The 13,303-nt window shown below is 43.3% G+C and overlaps 1 pseudogene; it reads left to right on the top strand.

The window, feature by feature from the left end:
* Window positions 1-3,093: 3,093 nt before the first annotated feature.
* Window positions 3,094-3,212, top strand: LOC143990679 (5S ribosomal RNA; annotated as a pseudogene).
* Window positions 3,213-13,303: the final 10,091 nt, after the last annotated feature.

Below are 13,303 nucleotides of genomic sequence, written 5' to 3'. Positions count from 1 at the left end.
GCCGAATTGAATGGTACCCAGACCTTGTATCTGAAGAAACTAGGTTTTGCCGGTAACGCTTCTCTTTTTAGAGAGCTGGACCCCGGGATCCAGTAATTTTGGTATTAAGACCATAAAGTTTTACTGGTGTGGTGCTTTTTACAGGTCCAGGATTGTGGGTTCCATGAGGCTCCCCAGTTCCTGAAGGTTTGTTAATGGAACCCACCGTGAAGGGTGAAGATTGGGTCTGTTGGTTGGGTCTGCAGCGGGAAAGGTAAGTGGAGTTTTTCTAAGGAATGTCTCCTTTAAAGTAAATGTTGTCATGCCTAAGTGTCACCACTGGGGGCTGTATGGAGCACGTACCTTCTCATGCTGTGTCACAGAAGCAGCAGAATTTTTTTCCACCGGCTAGCAGGCAGACCTCCAGTAAGTTTGGGGGGGGGTCTGGAGGAAGCAAAACCCCCCCAAACTTACCCCACCTGATCTGAACACTCAGCCGATCATGTTGGAGGATCGGAGGCCCGTTCTTCCGTGGAAAAACTTTTTTTTCTTTAAAGAAAGTGGGGGGGGGTGCGATGCGACGTGGGGGGGGGCATAGCGCAGCGTTGGCATCCTCCAATGCGGGGGTGGGCGTTTAAAAACTCAATTTATTCTGCCTGCAAACTTGTCGGAGAGACATAACAGTAAAGAGGAGCATAAAAGAGGTTTGGTGACACAGGCATTTGATATTTGACACATTTACTATTTGAATCAGGCTGAGCATTAACAGCAGTGGCAGTGGCTAGACTATTGCTCAAGCAGTGGATGCAATTTCTTCTGGTAGTACCTCTGCTTTGTGCATTGGGCTATGGTCAAAAGGGGGTTTGAGACATCCTCAAAAAAGAGCTAAAAGGGTCTCCCTCAAGCTCTGGAAAGCCTACTCATCTCTACAAATGGCATCCTCCCCTGAGAGGGGGTGGCTGGTCAGAGTGAGCATCAGGGCCGTGAAATGTCTGCAACTGTTTTTAACACTGCAGCCCGTTTATTTTTTGATAATTTAAAAAAAAATTAGCAAATGTAATCGCATCTCAGTCTGGGTCAAAATGCAACAGGTTTTCTTCCATTACCTAGGACCCTCAAACTGAGGAACTAGGAGCAGAAGAAGACGAATTCCTTCAGGAGACCATGGTGAGGCTGATGACTCCTCTTCTGTGGTGTCAAATGGGGGAGAATGCTGTTCCAATCTTAAGATTGATGGTGCAATTTCTTGCTGAATGATTGCTCCACATCTATGTACCTTTAACTGAGTGTTTGCTGCTATATCCTCTGTAAATAAGTTTGACTTGTCCGGCAGACAATGCTCAAATGCTTAGGGATCCAATGGGGATAAAAAGGTGTAATTCCTATTGGAAAAAAAAAACACTTGGCAGATTGAGTGTCTAATGCTGCATACACATGACTGGACTTTTTGACGGACTAGGTCCGACGGTCTTCCCGACGGACTTTCGGCAGAGGTCCGACAGACTTTCTGAACGAACTTGGCCATACATGACTGGACTAAATCTGTTCGAAAGTCCGTTCGTTTTGAATGTAATGATGTAAACTGGACTAAACAAGGAAGTTCAATAGCCAGTAGCGTCGTATTTGGTCCGTCGGACTAGCACACAGACGAACGGTTTTCCCGATTTTTAGTCCGTCGGACAGATTTGAAACATGTTCTATTTCTAGGTCCGTCTGATTTTTTTTTTTTAAAACTAGCCCACACACGATCGAAAGTCCGGTCGTGTGTACGTGGCATTAGCCTGCGCTGACAGTAATTGGTTAATAATTGAGAGACCAGCTTAAACAGATGTTCAAGGTTATCCTGCTCAGCAGGTTCAGGAGGCAGCTTTATGTTTGCAATAGTTGCTATGAGAGAGTCTATCATTCAGGCCTTGCAACCTTCGCTAAGCGCCTTGTAAGAAGCTCCTGGTTAGCTTTCTTTTTTGCAGTGAAACAGCTATTTGGGGATGTTTTGGATAATACAGCCAAAGAAATTCTAGTGGAAAGCACTGCTTTTGCCATTTAAGAAAAGGAATAAATGTATTTTCGTTTTAAAGCTCCTTCTCCTGTGCCAGGAGGCATCAGCCTCCAGGCAGTCATGGCGGCTTCCACCATCAGGTTCAATCGAATAGGGGGAATTCTTCTGCAGTTCTCAAGGATCTGGCTGGAAGAGTGTTGAGGGCAATGGGGGACTTCCTCAATAGCTCCAGAGTACACACTGGAGTTCCAAGAGTTCCTGTCCCCTCATTTTCTCAGATTAAACGTTTCTAAGGATCCAGAGAAAATGAAAAAAGTGATCATGGGGGTCCCCATGTAAGAACAGAGCTTGGAATTTGATTCAAACCTCTTTTTTTTTTCACTTTGCCAAATCCAAATAGATATTCTGGATCTCAAAAATCTAAATTCACTTTCTGAATATAACCAATCTTTTTTCGTATTCGAGTCAATCCAAATCAGTTATCTTCATCCTATAAGGAGGAGAACTTCTGGTGTCAATCGACATCAAAGATGCATACCTCCATATGCCTATTTCCTCCCTCACTAGTAATATCTACTTTTCAAGGAGGAAAATCTTCATTTCCAGTGTGTAGCTCTGCTTTCCGGTCCAGCTACTGCACCTTGAGTGTTTACAAAGGTTCTAGCCCTTCTTCTAGCCAGATTAAGAGCCCAAGGTATAACGATTATGGTTTACCTAGTCGATCTGTTCTTGGTAGACCAGTCGGTAGCCTGCTTAGACCAAAGTATGGTCACCACATTCAACTACCTGGAATACCTAGGTTGGATTCTCAACCAAGAGAAATCTTCTTTAAAACCATGAAGAAGGCTAAAATACTTGGGTCCGATCATAGGTACACCCAGAAAAGGGTATTCTTACCCCAGGCAAAGATCAGTGCCATAAAGGAACTGATTTAGGTGGTCGAAGCAAGATGAATTTCTTTTAGTTAACTTTGCATGAGGTTGTTGAGAAAGATGGTGGCTTCATTCAAGGCCGTTCTTTATGCTCAGTTTCATTTGAGACTGCTGCAAAACAGTATCCTATTGGCTTGGAACAAAGGGTTCAAGCTCTACATTCCCAATATGTCTGATTCGAAAGCCTATGGCCACATCACCCTGATAGCGCCCAATCTCGTCTGATCTTGGAGGCTAAGCAGGGTCGGGTCTGGTTAGTACCTGGATGAGAGACCACCTGGAAATACCAGGTGCAGTAGGCTGGGTGTGCCGGAGCCTCAGTTTACGATTAATATCCAAAAATCTACTAAGGGGAAAATCCTTCCTTCAGTTACCTGGGAAGTGATAACAACATATGCCAACCTTTTTTGTTTAGGTTGGGGAACAGTCCTGGAAGAGGCAACTATTCAAGAGAAGTGTCCCAGATCAGAAATGGCCTTGCCCATTAATATTTTAGAAATTCAAGCACAGCTCTTGGTCCTGAAGGCCTAAACGTTCAGTTTACGGTATTGTCTTGCTAGGATTCAATCCGACAATGCCACAGCAATGGCCTAGGGGGCACAAGAAGTTGTGCGGCCCTGAGAAAGGTGAATCATATCCTATCTTGGGCAGAAAACAATGTACTTTGCCTATCGGTAGTCTTCATTCTAGGAATAGAAAATTGGCAGGCGGACTAATTGAGACGCCAGCAGTTGTTCCCAGGAGAATGGTTCCTTCACCCCAATATCTCCCTGTCAATATGTCAAAAATGGGGGATCCCAGACATAGATCTGTTTGCGTCCAGGGTCAACAAAGAAATCGACAACTTTGTGTCAAGAACAAAGGATCCGCTAGCATGCGGAACAGATGCCTTGCTATTCCCGTAGAATCGGTTCTCACTGATTTATGCATTCCCTCCTATTCTGCCTGCATCCACGACTTCTTCGCAGGATCAAGCAGGAAGGGAAGTCGTTGATTCTTGTGGCTTCCAGCGAGGCCCAGGAAATCTTGGTATGCAGAGATCTTAAACATGGCAGTAGGGGATCCATAAACCCTACCATCACGGCTAGACCTTCTCTTGCAAGGTCTGGTGTTCCATCCTACTTTACAAATGCTAAATTTAATGGTCTGGCTATTGAGACCCACATTGAAGAAGCGTGGGCTGTCAGGTTCAGTAGTTTCTACCTTTCTTAATGCAAGGGAGTCGGCCTCCATAATTATATATTATGGAGTCTTGGAAACATGTCTCCTGGTGTGAAACCAGGAGTTGCACCCCAGGAATGAGGTCAAAGGTAGAATCTTTGACTTTCTGCAGATGGGGTGAGAAATAAGGCTGGCCTTGAGTGCTTTTTAAGGACAGGTCTCTGCCTTATCGGTATTATTTCAACAACTACTTGCTTTGTATTCTTTGGTTCATAACTTTATTCAGGGGGTAACACAGCTTAATCTCTGGTTAGGTAACCCCTGGGACTTGAATTTAGTTTTGTCGGCATTACAAAACAGCCATTTTTTGGGCCGATATAACATTGTTTGACAAGGAAACTATTTTTTGGCTGCTCTTTCTCACAAAGAGCCATATTTTTATTGTTCACAAGGATAAGGTAGTATTGCGTCCTCATCCTAACTTTTTACCGAAGGTAATATCAGGTTTTTATCAAAACCAGGATACTGTTCTACCTTCATTTTTCCAGAACCCTGTTCTATGGAAGAAAAATCACTACATTCTCTTCATGTGGTGAGAGCAGTCAAAGTCTACTTAAAGGCGGCTGCTCAGATTTCAGAAAACGGATGTTTTGTTTGTGTTGCTTGAAGGTCCTAAACGAGGACAGGCAGCATCGAAATCTACTATTTCTAAATGGATTTGACAAGTAATCATTCAAGCTTATGGTTTAAAGAGGTAGTTCTACCCTCTCAAATCAAAGAGCTCTCCACTAGGGCTGTTAGTGCTTCGTGGGCAGTGAATCACCAAGCCTCCACGGCTCAATTCTGCAAGACCACAACTTGGTCTTCAATCCATACATTTACCGTATTCTACCTGGTGGATGTAAAAAGGCAGGATGATGTCGCCTTTGGGCGCAGTGTACTGCAGGCAGCAATATAAATCCTCTGATCGCATAGTGCCCTACGTTGGTTGTGTCTCCCTCCCCTCATTTGGCATTGCTCTGGGACATCCCACATAGTAATATTACTATGGCTCTGTGTCCCGTGATTTATGATAAAGAAAATAGGATTTTTATAAAAGCTTACCTGTAAAATCCTTTTCTTTTGAAGTACATCACGGGACATAGAGCCCCCACCCCTCTTTCTAGTATACACATGTATTGTTTTGCTACAACACTGAGATACTCCCAGTAGTGGGAGGAGTTATATAGGGAGGCAACTTCTTGTTTAGGGTGTGCCAGTGTCCAGCACCTGAAGGTAGACTATAATCCACATAGTAATTACTATGACTGTGTGTCCCATGATGTACTTCAAAAGAAAATGATTTTACAGGTAAGCTGCTATAAAAATCCTATTTTTTTCTTATTTTCCTTGCATGTCCCCCTCAGATCTAAAGTGACTGCACTTCCAAGTGCACTTGCAGTACACTTGTAGTGCAAAGTGGATTCGCCTTTAGTAAATAAACCCCATAGTGTATCTTGTTCAGAACCACTAAAGCATCAGAGTATAGGTCATATCACACATGAAAGAGTCAAAAGGAATTAGACCTCTATATCGCCTAAAACTGCAGAAATCCAACTCACCCAAATTTTATTGAATTTTTGCTTTACCAGTCCTTAGATGCAGTGGCTGTTTTTTCAGGCTAAGTATATATTCTATAAGTAAAGAAAAATACTTGTTGACCCTGCCAAAAATCCAGTGCACTTCCTGTGCACTGAACCAAGATCTTTAACAGTGTTATCACCCGTTCCAGTTCTCCGCTGTGAACCATAGAACACCTTTTGTGTTTGTAGTTCAAATCAGGGGCTAGCAGCTTGGGGTAAAAGTGCTATTACTCTGTAGATATAATATAAGGTAAATGAGCATTGCCCCCCTAGGAGAGGAAGTGTTTTACTGGCAGAAGCAGCAGGGAAAAATCAAGCCTGAATATAAGGAAAACTGATGCAGCCACCAGATCTTAGCGCTTGTAAGCTACAATATATTCCATTTTATTGTTCTTGGGGTTAGATGCGCTTTAAAGCACACCTCCACCCCCACCCACTAAAATTGACACCGGCAATGAAATATATAATTAAAAAACAATACAAATAGTAATAGTTATCTGCCTAGTCTGTAGTCTCCTTGGCCTGTCCCCCATTAAGGTGTGAAAACCTGCTGCACCATTTTAAAAAAAATGCCTCATCTTTTTCCTCATTCTGTGCCCACTGATGCAGTTTGCACCTGACCCCCTACATGCGCCATATGAGATCTGAGGCAGGTTATTATTGATTAATGACCAGCCACACCAGCTCTCATATGGCACATGCTTCAGATCTCTCTGGAAGACACTGTTGATGTAAAAAGTTGACAAATAATATGTACATTATAAAATTACTTTTATGATGTGTATGGATGTGCGCGTGATGCCGCATGCAGCATAGATTTTTATGTTTGGGGATAAAAGTCTACTTTAAAGCTTATTTACATTTTTGCAATTGGGTATACATTTACATTTAATTTAAAGCCAGCCAAGGTTTTTCTGCATCTGGAGTGGCGGGAGAACAAAGCAAAGGTGAGTATGTATTGCTGGGACGGGGGCATTAAGCTAACCTTTTGTTTAATGTATGGAACCAAAAACCAGAAAAAAAGTCCCTGCCTCGTTCCATAAAATGCACAAATGTGAACTACATACATAGAAAACCATGTTAAATGGAATGTAGTGTGTTTCTGCAAAACTGAAAACACACAAAAAAATGCATAGGTGTGAACCAGGCCTTAAAACTGGGTGAGGAACAGCCAGACTCTGCTACTAAGGTGATTGTAAGGTAAACCAGATTTCCAGCACCAGAAAACCAATGCGGGCGTATACTCATCTTCGTGCACGTGTGCATTGCTCACATGCTAATACTTCTAGGCAAACAGGCAAAGGATGTAATATTCTAGTTCATTGTGCTCGCATTTGCGCATGCGCACACATATGCGTGCATGTGCGCATAAGAATTAGCATGTGTACTTGGCGCCCAGTGGCCTATTTAAACTAGTTGTCCCCATGAGAAGTTACTGACTGTTCTTCAGCTTGTACCTGTATTCCTGTAACCTGATTAATTGAAAATGCTTACCTGTGTATGACCTGGCTTTCTCCTGAACTTCGCCTTTGCTCCTGCATTAACCTTGTTCATCTGATCTCCCTGACCTCGGCCTGTTTACTGGACTCATCTTTTCCTGCTGATTCTGTACTGAGCTGCCTGGCTGTTATCAAACTTAGCCTGCTTCCTGGGCTTGCTCTGCCTGCTGACTTGGTTCCTTGTTGCCTGACTGCAACTTGTCACTACTTGCATACCTGCTCTGCTACCATCTCTTGCTCTGGTGCCAAGTTGCTTCAGTATCCTTTTTTTTATTTTTTTAGGAGTGCAACCACCAGCTTCATCCACCTAAGAGTGGACCGCACCTAGGGGGCCCCATCAGGGTTGCCAGCCTCAGTAAAACCAGGGACAGTATGTAAAAATATGTGTTTTTTTTTTACATCTGCCTCTGAAATGTCCCTTACTGACATCTTTTTGGTCTAAAAATCCAGAGATTATAGCTGCCCCACCTCTCCAGTACCTTCTCAGCCAATAGAAACATATCTGTGTATACTGTGTGTACATGTATGTGTAACCTGTGTGATTGTATACTGTGTGTGTGTTTGTGTATACTGTGTGGCCCCATAATCTCTGATTGCCTGGGGGCCCCATAATCTCCTATTGCCCAGGGGCCCCATGAGTTGTCAGTCCGCCACTGACCTCACCATCCAGCTACTCTTGCACTTTCCACTCCATGCCCTCACACTTTCTGTCTCCACCTTCTGGAGTGTTGGGCAGGAGGTGCAAGAAAAGTCTCCACAACATTTCAGTCATCACCAGCTACCTGATAGTGAGGTTGTGGAAGACAATTTTATGTCATGGGTCATACACTATGAGAGGTAGTAATACTGCATCAGCAAGGTCTCTGCCAGCAAAGATTTCAAAGCAGACTGGGTTTTCAATATGTGCCATTCAAGCACTTTTGAAGAAGCACAAAGAAACAGCCAACACTGAGAATCGTAGACATAGTGGTCAGCCAAGGACACTTAATGCAGCAGATTAAAGACACATCAGGCTTACTTCCCTTCAACATCAGTAGATGTCCAGCAGTGCCATCGGCACATAACTGGCGGAAACCAGTGGGACCCAGGTATACCCATCTAATGTCTAAAGAAGTCTGGCCAGAAGTAATCTTCATGGAAGAATTGTGGCCAAAAAGCCATACCTCCAACTTGGAAACAAGGTTAAGTGACTCAACTATGCATGAAAGCAGAGAAACTGGGGTGCAAAAAATGACAGAAGGTGCTCTGGACCGATGAGTCAAAATTTTGGCTGTAGCAAGAGGCAGTTTGTTTGCGAAGGGCTGGAGAGCGGTACAATAAGTGTCTGCAGGCTACAGTGAAGCATGATGGAGGTTCTCTGCAATTTTGGGAAGCATTTCTTCAAATTAAGTTGGAGCTTTGGTCAGAATTAAGCATGTCCTCAATGCTGAGAAATACAGGCAGATACTTATACATCATGCCATACCATCAGGCAATCGTGTGTTTGGCTCCAAATTTATTCTGCAGCAGGACAACGACTTCAAACATAAAACCAACTATCTTCAGCGTAAAGAAGAACAAGAAGTCCTGGAAGTGATAGTTTGGCCCCCACAGAGCCCTGATTTCAACATCGAGTCTGCCTTGTATTACATGAACAGACTGAGGGAACTAAGGGGGTCTACATCCACAGAAGATCTGTGGTCAGTTTTCCAAGATGTTTGGAACAACCTACCTGCCAAGTTCCTTCAAAAGCTGTACCTAGAAGAATTGATACTTTGAAAGCAAAGAGTGGTCACACCAAATATTGATTTGATTTGGATTTCTCTTCTGTTCATTTACTTTTTTTTACTCATTTTGTTAGTTGATAAAAATAAACCATTAACACTTATATTTCTAAAATCTTGCTTAATTTACAAAATTTTTCACGCCTGCCTACTGTATATAATGACAGGTGCACTCAAGGCTGTGACACAGAAACCTACGTTTGTATGTATATATATGTGAATGATACGATCCGTCCTTTGAAATGTGAGTTATTTTCTAAGTGTAAACTGAAGTATCATTAGAAGCTGAAAAGCTTCCTTCCAGGGATCTCGCTATCATACATAATACTGCATGCTACTACGCTGCATGGCTTTTTCTCACAAGAGCGTCTTTGTTGGGATTGCTTCTCCCCTACAGGCACCACGCCGGATGAATGAAACTGCCCCTCTGCCTAACAATAGACATATGTCTTTTTATGTATGACCTATTTAGCAGCATGTTCTTTGTTTGAAAACTGCGCTCTTTGTGAGCTCATGTCAACAGAATGCACACACATACTTTCTGCTGCCGCAGGTCCTCTCTGGAGGGATAGGCTCACGCAATCTCATATATACACACATATGGCAGGACTGAACAACACTGTCTGAACTGACGTCTTTAGCCTGGGCCCCGTGACCAAAGAGAGCACAATTTGCATCCATTTGCATATGGTCTCTGAATTCTTTTTACTGTGAGAACTGTAAAAAAAATATAGCAGTTGGGGGGAATTTGTAGCAGATGATTTTCTGTAATTGTCACTCATTTGAGGCACCAATCATATCAAAGGTCAAGGGAGGAATACCTCATTCTTGAGGCCCAGCACTGAGAGGGTGAGCAGATCTCGTTTAGCAACACACATACATAGGGTGGACCATCAAAAAATAAATAAAATCAAAAAATCATATTTGCGTCCTCCCCCATCCCTGTGACATTTTATTCTTTTGTAAAGTAAGTACCTTTTTTGTGTTACTCGTTACCACTTCCTCTCTCCTTGCCTAGATGAGGATAATGCAGCCCATGGCACTCTGCAGACATTGTGGGGTATGTAATCACACATCCAAAAAGGCTTCAGGAAAGCCTCCCTGCGGGCTACAATCTTAAAAAGCAATTCCATTGTAAGGATTTTTATCAAACTTTGTTGCAGATTCCTTTAAGGTATGTTTTCATTTTGGGAGTATCTCACCAAAAATGACATTTTTTTTGCAGTAGATGCCCAAAATCTGACTTTTATCTGAAACCGGCCATAGATGGAGTGATTTTCTTTCCTGCAACTACGAGTCAGTGTTGATAGGGTAATCCGGTGAGCCATTGTGTTCTCGCAGCGGGGGTTTTGCAGGGGAAGCTATCCCCGCCGGAACACAGTGATTACTGCTAGCCGCTATAAAAGCTGCTAGCTATAATTGCATGTAAAATCTGACAGGCTGGTTGAACCCAAGTTGATCACATGTAAAATCTGACAGGCTGGTTGTACCAAATTTGATTGATCAACTTGTGAACATTCAGCCTGCCCATACATAGTTTGAATCTTGGCTGGTTCAGCGGGGATCCTGCTGAACTAGTCGAGATTCAAACCGTCTGGCTGGCTTTAGTGCAGACTTCTGGTAAAAATCAGCGAGCCAATCACACAAGCAAGAAATTACATTTCTGGGGGGGAGTTTTGTACACAATCAGTGGACAGAACGCCTCCAAGTTGCCATATTGCATTGCATTTTACAAAAAATAATGCCGCGTACACACGATCGGAATTCCAGCCAGAAAAAGACCGATGAGAGCTTTTCATTGGAAAATGCAACCGTGTTTATACTCCATCGGAATTTAGCTGTCCGAATTTCCACCAGCCAAAAATTGATAGCATGTTATCAATTTTCCAGACGGAAAAACTTTCTATCGGTAATTCTGATCGTGTGTATGCAATTCCGACACGCCAAAAATCACGCATGCTCAGATTCAACTATGAGACAGAAGCTATTGGCTACTGGCTATTGAACTTCCTTTTTATAGTCACGTCGTACGTGTTGTACGTCATCGCATTATAAATGATCGGAATTTGATGTGACCACATGTAGGCAAGACAGCTTGAGCCGAATTCCATCGGGATTCCGTCGGGAAAACCATCAGAGCTTTTTTCGACGAGAATTCCGATCGTGTGTACGCGGCATAACAGCACTGCAGATTGAAAAGGAAAGATAATTTTAATAACATTCAATTACAATATGACTTGCATAGCAATTGTAAGAGCTATATAATTTTTTTTCTACATGCTATATATTTTTTTCGCCTGAAGTGGATTTACTCTTTAAGCATGTGCAGCAATACTATATCTGGGGGCTGGCGGTCAGTGATCAGAAAGTGGCATTCAGCTCCCGAATCCAAGATGGTAGCGTGGGGCAAACAAAACATTTTAAAGACTTCAGGTGTGAGGAAGACTATGCTGGAAAGTATATTTCCCACGCAGGAAACACTCTTTTTTTTTTAAAAGAGGAGGGAGCGTGGTGGGAATACAAAGGGGGCGTGGCTTAGCACAGCACAGGAGTACTTTTAAAAAGCTCCATTTTGCTGTTTGCAAACTGTTGGAGGCACACAAGAGCGAAAGGGGGCATGTAAGTGGTGACACAGGCATTTCCTTGGCACATTTACTAAAGCACCAGGCTGAGCACTAATAGCAGTGGCAGTTGCTGGACTATTTGCTTAAGCAGTGGGTGCAGTTTCTTCTGGTAGTACCTCTGCATTTGTCATCAGGCTATGGTCAGAAGGGGAGGTAGAAACATTCCAAAAAGGGCTCAAGAGGGACTTCTTCAAGCTCTAAAAAGCCTAAACTCATCTCTACAATGGCATCTTCCCCGGAGAGATCGGAGGTCGCTGGTCGCTGGTCAGAGTGGGCCATCAGAGCCGTCAAATGTTGCAACTGTTTCCAATACTGCAGCCCCTGTCTATATTACTGAAGAGGTTTTTTTTTGCAGCCATGATAGGTTTGGAAGATAGGTTAGCATCCCAGTGTGGGACAAATCGCGACAGGTCCCCTTCCATTACCCAGGACCCTCAAATTGAAGATCTCAGGGCGAGGGAAGATGAATTTCCCTCATGGGACCATGAAGAGGCCGATGACTCCTCCTCTGATGGATCAAATGCGGAAGGATCAGCTTCACAATCTGATATATTATTGGTGCAATCTCTTACTGAGATGGTCTGTTCCACATTTTTGCTACCCTTAACTGACTCGGTTGATAAGTCCACTTCTTGTTTGGGTTCGCTAAAGCCTCCTCAAGCTGCGCATGCCTTTCCTTCCATTCATTGCTGGAAAAGCTAATGTATTCTGAGTGGGATCACCCAGATAAGCATTTTTTTCCTCCTAGAAAGTTTTCAACACTTTATCCTATGGAGGAGAAATTCACTTAAAAATGGGAGATACCAGCAATTGACGCTGCTATATCCTCTGTGAATAAAAGTTTGACTTGTCCGGTAGAGGATGCATACCTCCATGTGCCGATTTTGCTAGCTCACCAGAAATATCTATGCTTCGAAGTAGAAAAACTTCAGTTTCAGTTTGTAGCTCTGGCTTTCGGTCTAGCTACTGCACCTCAAGTGTTTACAAAGGTCCTGGCCCTTCCTCTAGCCAGATAAAGGGCCCAAGGTATAACAATTATAGCATACCTAGACAATCTACTCTTGATAGACCAGTCGGTAGCCTGCTTAGATCAAAGTATGATCACCACAATCAACTACCTGGAATACCTAGGTTGGATTCTCAACCTAGAGAAAGCCTCCATAAACCATCAAGGAGATTAGAATACTTGGATCTGATTATAGATAAAGCCCAGAAAGGGTATTCTTGCCCCAGGTAAAGATCAGTGCCATAAAGGAACTGATTTGGGTGGTCAAGGCAAAGAAGAATCCTTCCATTCAACTTTGCATGAGGCTTTTGGGAAAGATGGTGGCGTCGTTCTAGGCCGTTCCTTATGCTCAGTTTCTTTCGAGGATGCTGCAAAACAGTATCCTGTTGGCTTGGAACAAGAAGGTCCAAGCGCTAGACTTCCCAATGAGTCTGCCTCCAAGGGTGTGCCAGAGCCTCAGTTGGTGGTTAATAACCAAGAATATGCAGAAGAGACAATCCTTCCTACCAGTTACCTGGAAAGTGGTAACAACAGATGCCAGCCTTTCAGGTTGGGGATCAGTCCTGGAAGATGCAACTGTCCAAGGGAAATGATCCAGATCAGAAATTACCTTGCCCATCAACATTCTAGAGATTCGGGCAGCACGTTTGGCTCTGAGAGTCTGGACGCTCAGGTTACAGAAATGTCCTGTCAGGAGCCAATCCGACAATGCCACAGC

The sequence above is a fragment of the Lithobates pipiens genome, unplaced genomic scaffold (assembly GCF_037356315.1).
Source record: "Lithobates pipiens isolate NorthernLeopardFrog02 unplaced genomic scaffold, aLitPip1_a1.2 Scaffold_18, whole genome shotgun sequence".
In the NCBI taxonomy this organism is placed as follows: domain Eukaryota; kingdom Metazoa; phylum Chordata; class Amphibia; order Anura; family Ranidae; genus Lithobates; species Lithobates pipiens.
The sequence above is the reverse complement of the archived record's forward strand: the minus strand, read 5'-3'. Positions and strand labels throughout refer to the sequence as shown.